Source organism: Acomys russatus, chromosome 20, assembly GCF_903995435.1.
Source record: "Acomys russatus chromosome 20, mAcoRus1.1, whole genome shotgun sequence".
NCBI lineage: Eukaryota > Metazoa > Chordata > Mammalia > Rodentia > Muridae > Acomys > Acomys russatus.
Window position 1 is genome coordinate 9137065 of NC_067156.1, and position 6394 is coordinate 9143458.

A 6394-nucleotide genomic window follows, 5' to 3' on the forward strand; every position below is an offset into this window, starting at 1 on the left:
ATAATGTGCTAAAGGGAGCATCTAGGCATGGACATGGATGAAAGAAGCCTTTTCTTCCAGAAATTGTTTCTTATTATGGTATTTATCACAACAGCATAAATTAAATTAGAATTCTTCTTCTTCTTAATAATAATAATAATAATAATAATAATAATAATAATAATAATAATAATAATAATAATATTGGGCATGCTATGTTATAATGTTCTTCCAATTACTATGAATGATCAATAAAACTGTCTGCAGAATCAGATATTAAACAATGTTTTCTATTCTTCTAAATAATATTTTCCTATGGAGAAAATTTCTTCCTGATTTAACAATCAAATCTAGGTGATTTGGACATTTTAGTAAATTTTGATCTGAGAGTACCATATCTTTACATTACATGCTAATATATTCTGTGCTCCAACTGTTACAGACTTTAAACTCTCTTAGTGTATTACATGAAGCACCAAGGATGAGGAGGGACAATGGGCATGTACCATGCACTGTCACATCTAGTCTAAGCTACCAGCTAAGCACTGGAATTTGCATGCCTTACTGATAGTAGAACTCCTTCAGTGACCTTGAAAAGGATTTGTTTTTCTGTTTTAATTTTTTTCGCGGTTGGGGGTTGAACCTGATGCATGCTAAGACAGTGTACCCCTCCTGAGCTACATCCTGAACCCACTTAGATGCATTTCTTTTTCAATAGTTGACCATTTTTGTGTCTATTTGATATAATAAAATTTCCTTTGCCAAATCTTATTACTGAGAGAAGGACACTGACCAGAAGGCCAGTTTTTACTACTTTATTTTATTTTCCTTCTTAAATCTCTAGGTTAGTAAAACTTTTAAGGAGAATCTTTGCGTGAAAATTGCAAGTAGCAGCAAAGCAAAAGTGTTCTATGATCCCTTGAAGAGAGAATATAAAACAAGTCTGAAGGGACCTATCAGGAATCTGAGGCATAAAGCAAGCATGCATTCCTCTCTAAGGTTTTATTGATATTCTGCAGCTAGGAGACCCTTAAAGCTATAGCAGAGTCCTTCATGGATTTCGAGTTGTGTGGGTGAATTCTTTAAAGACAGGGCCATGAACAGAGTTCATTATAGCTGCTAAGATGATATATGACAAGTCACATCAGCTTGAAAAGCTGACCCAGTACAGGGGAAAATAAAGACTTGCTGTTTTCTAGAATGTGTTACAGGGAACCTGAATCAACATAGTATTATCTTAAATGAAAGACACTGAAACAGCACAAAATGTGGATATGGTGGTGGCTTATATCAAAGGGGTTTTTTACCATCATGGAGATGTTAGGCTGTTGTTCCTTCCTATGAAGAGCTCAAGTTGTTAAGGAGAGCAGAAACTCACTTCTCTCTTCTAACCCTGTACCTTTCAATAACTAAATTTTTTAAAAGTGCTAAGCCTTTAAAGGTAAGATATTATGATATCCATGCTGGAGGGAGAGCTATGAATGACAACTCTCAGCAAGTGAAATTTGGAAGTGCACCTTACTGTCTTTCCGAGCAGATCTAAAAGAAAATTAAGAGTTTAAAATATCATTGCAAACTTTTTCAGTTACAGCCATGATAACTTTTTTGTCATATTTTAAAATGTGAGGTCTTTCCCTGCATTGAAAATAAATGTAATATTCTCTCAAAATTTTTGACAATACATAGAAATACATACAAACACCTTAGTGTACATATATATATGTGTATATATGTGTATACATAGTCATCAGCATGAACTTATTTATGCACAGAGTCTGTTAAGGAACATTACAATTTAGTATGCAGGTCATCTAGATGGCAGAAATATTTTAAAAGAAAAGTGCCCTCGGTTTCAGGTTTTATTAATTCAGTGGTAACCAAAACTGAGAATTTATAGTCCAGTGATAGAAAGGAAACTTTAGATAAAGGTTTAAAATATTAATCTTTAAATAGACAAGTGACTTAAAATTACAGTTCACTAAAAACACTATTTCCTCTATGAGGTATAGAGTACAAGGAAGGCCCTAGTTTGGCAAGGATGGGCACCGAGGCCCAGCTCAAATGCTGATACTGTTTGTAGTCTCGTGCTTTCAAGAGTCAAAGTGCCTACATGAAATGATGGAGAAGTGGGAGGCAGAGTCAGGGCACTCAGGTCATAAGAGTGGGTGAGTATGAGCTGACAGAGCAGAGGGACACATGGGCAGATATGTGTCAAAACTGCAAAGTCATCGAAAACTTGCAGATGTGTGTTGAAATTGCTTAGTCATTGAAGACTCTTTTGCAAGGTTATTTCCTAGTAAGAAAAACCATTCTGACAAAATCGGATGTCTAGGTTAAGAGAAGATCTGAATAAAGCAGCATTTATTTTATTTTGAGACAGTATGCCTATTATCTAGATGAGTGAGAAGCTGAGTTCAATTCCAAGAACACCACAACCACACACACACACACACACACACACACACATACACACACACACACACCTAGAGCTCTACTTTGTCATGTAACTCATATGTTAACTTTGAAAAGCTACTACTATGAAAACAGTGTTGGGGGGGCTATTTCAAAGCGTGCTCGGCACATCTGATGCACAGCTAGGAGGCCAATCTGCATGGCACAGGGAGAGAAGGAGGAATGCCAGCAATTATAAACATGCAGAGGTTTGCATCAAAACCCCTGTCCCTCAGTGAGCTCTGAACTTTATAGGTAGGTTTAAACTAGCAGGGAGACTATAGGCTGCCTTCTGATTCAGTTAACAACTTGCTAAATTTTGCACACGTGTTTTAAGGCTTTTTCTGCCCTCAATTAGAGAGGTAGGTAGAAGGCTTACAATTAATAAAGTCTCGAAGGAGTCATAACTGTTAAGGAAAAACAGAAACGGGACTAGAGTCCTGAATTCCCCTCACAGAGTCTTGATTGTAGATGGCATTGCCACCACTGAATAAACAGCAGGACCAAGCTCCACCCCTTTCAGTCCCTTTTCCTGCTAATATCCTTCTTTTGTGTATTTTCTTTCTTTACTTCATCCTTTGTGTTATTTTCTAATGTTATCCAAGTACACACACACTTATGCACACACATAGACATATATATCAATATAGTTACTGATGTACCATTTCTTTCTTTTAGATAGGGTTTCACTTTGCACAGGTTGGCCTCAGAATCACTTTGCAGACAAAGATGACACTGAGTTTCCCATCCCTCTGGATCTACCTCCCCTCCTGACTGGTACAGTTTGTTTAATAGGCTTGCAACACCAGGCTGGGTATTGAACTTGAGTTCCCTGACTTCTAGGTAAATATACTTCAAAGCAAGCTTTATCCCCAGCTTGCATTATGTTTTCTTCAAATATCATTCCATGAATGATAAAAAGTAGTTTATTCATTTTCTCTGGGAACTCAAATTTCTAAAATTATGGAAACATTAAAATACTGAGATGGCAAAAAAAAAAAAAAAAAAAAACCCCACAAACCTACATTCTTAATCACAAAAAGGAGAGTGATAGGGAATAAAATCTTATATAAATAATTATAAACATAGATGACATCACTTGGTCAAGTGTCCAGGATGTAAGCCCTACCAAAGAGAAGTGATTTCTAATGGTTCGAATGCTGAGAGACAGCTGGATGAGGGTGCAGCCAAGGTGGATACTGAAAACAGGCCCAGGTTTCAAAACAGTGAGGGGTTTGATGCAGATTTTCTCTAGCTCCTGTTACTTCCATACATGAACTGTTGTATTTAGCATTTATGTATATATAAATATAGTTGTGGGGTAATTTCAGGACTTAGGCTAACAGAAACAAAGATACATGCTTATTAAACTTAGTTACATAGATACTGCTTCCTAAACCAACAATTGAAGTAACTTATACCCCATTAGTGGTAGTTGTTTGTTTTACTTTTATTTCTGTTCTATTTTTCTGGTGTGTGTGTGTGTGTAGTTATTATTTTAAAGAAATTATATTTTGGTTGCCATGGTCATTATATTAGATAAAATATCTGCACAGGGGTATGTGAAAACTGAAAATGTTCCTAGATAAGTACAGGAGCTTGATGTTGTGGAAGAAAATGAGCTAGGTAATAATGTGAGGTCCCGAAAACTTCAAGATTAGATGATCTTCAGAAATGCAAGAAGAACAAAGGATCTGACATAAGTGAAAGAACTTCCACTTTGATGAAAAGAGCAGATGTGTGTAAAGACAGAATTGTTGGTTTCTCAGATTTCAGTACTGAGTTTACTTCTAGTTCTTGATGGCGTATCTTTGTGAAACCAGAGGCTCCATGGTTTGTTGAGAATAAAAGAAATGTCAACAAAGAGAAATCTAGTATAGGACATGAAGTACTTCTTGTAGGAGATGAGACAGCACATAGCCTAGTGAGACACAATTCAATTGAAATCACAGTAAGAACCTGATCAAACAAGTGACCATGAATGGATAGTGTCACCACTTGGCTCATGTACAGGCTGCTTGTTCTAGCAGCCTCAGAAGTCTGTGTACAGACAAAGAGACCACAGGCAGCAGGATCTACTCAATTCCAGATGCTCACAATGCAGGAAGGATAAAAAGACACAAGGTTAAGGTCACTTAGAATTCTTCAGCGAGAAAAACTGCAGTAAAAGGCACTAGGATAGAGCAGGAAGGCAGAAATAAGTTATATCCTAAAACTTTAGAAAGCATTACCAAACCTGCCATTTAGTGTTTCATACCATAACTTATATCATCAGAGAATGATACGTGTCATTAGAAACAAAATAAATCAATTTTTAAGTGTACAATTTATGAAAAATCTATTTATATAACATGATATTTTGAAGTAAGTTTATATATTTAAATATCTAGGTTAAGCAAATTAGCATATAAATTACTTCACTCCCATTGTAGAGGGACACTAAAATCTACTTTCTATTAACTCTAAAAAATTCAACTCCTGAGTTTCTTGTCCATATCTGACAGCAATTTTGGGTCCTTTGGCTAAAATATTGTAACCTTCCTCCACCGTCTTTTCTTTTCTACTTCCTTCTATTGTGACCCTGAGGCCTTTGTCTCTGGGCACCATACACAAGTGTGCTGATGTTGTACTAATCTTCCGTTGCCACCTACATCATTTAACATAATGCTGTCCAAGTTCACCACTCTGTCATCACGCAATGAGTAACCAGTTCTGACAGTTGACATTAGTCAACAAATATCATAGCTTGTAATAAAGACTCTTTTTCACACAGTTTTTCAATATTTCCACCAATATTGTCTGTATCTTCTCCCCCCACCCCCGGCCCCCATTTTCCTCCAATACTACAGATTGCTCTCAGGAAATGAAAGAATGAATTTACAGGAAACTCATACTTTTAATTTATAGTATCAACTCATAAATAATGAACTCCATGATCATGACTTCACTTCCTCAGCAAGACTCAATGTGAAGAGAGCACTGTACTCCTTTGTACCAATGTAGCAAGATGCTATTTATACATTCAGGCAGATGGCAATGGAGGGAGAACGGGTGAAGACAACAGGAAAACCCTAAGGACTAATATTTTTGAATCTCATTGGGACTATCAGGGTCTGACCAAGAGTTGACTATCACTGCTTGTGTAATAGCATCTCAGAGGGCTCAACAATGCTGTGGGTCTTTCATGGGCGTTTCTGCTAAACACTCTGTTAAACAGTAGATGTGATGCTTTGACAATGAATTACATGGTCAACACTCAACCTTTGGCTTCTGCCATTTTAGTAGGTGACACATTTCTTTTGCAGTTTTCTTCTTTCCTGCATGTTGCCTTGTGGTAAAATAAATCTTTGATCCTGCCAGCCACAAGGATTAAGAAATTTGTTCTCTCTCTCTCTCTCTCTCTCTCTCTCTCTCTCTCTCTCTCTCTCTCTCTCTCTCTCTCTCTCTCCCCCCCTTCTACCTTCACTATTGATGTTGCTTGAAGTAAAGGAAATGTCCTCGTGTCTACAGACTTCTTGGCCTACATCAGATGTCACAAAAAATACAGCCAACTATCTGTTAGTTGCTTCTATACTACACAAAGCCCAGCCTCTTACTCTGCTTTCATTTACCTTTATATGATGATGATGATGATGATGATGATGATGATGTGTGTGTGTGTGGGTGTGTGTATACATATGTGTGTGTACAGGTGCCAATATAAACATGTGAACATCAGAGGGCAAGTTTCAGAAAATAGTTTTCACCTTCAGTCTTATGAGAACAGTGTCTTTTCATTGTTTCTGTTGCTGTACTGTATACTACTGCCGAGCTGGGAAGTGAGCATAGCTGACCTATGAGCACTGGGTGATTCTTCTGCTTCTGCCATCCAGATCACTGTTGGAGTTCTGGGATTTTTAAATGCATGCCAGATCCCACATCAGGCCTTTTAATGTTGTTTCTAAGGATTAATCTTAGGTCACCA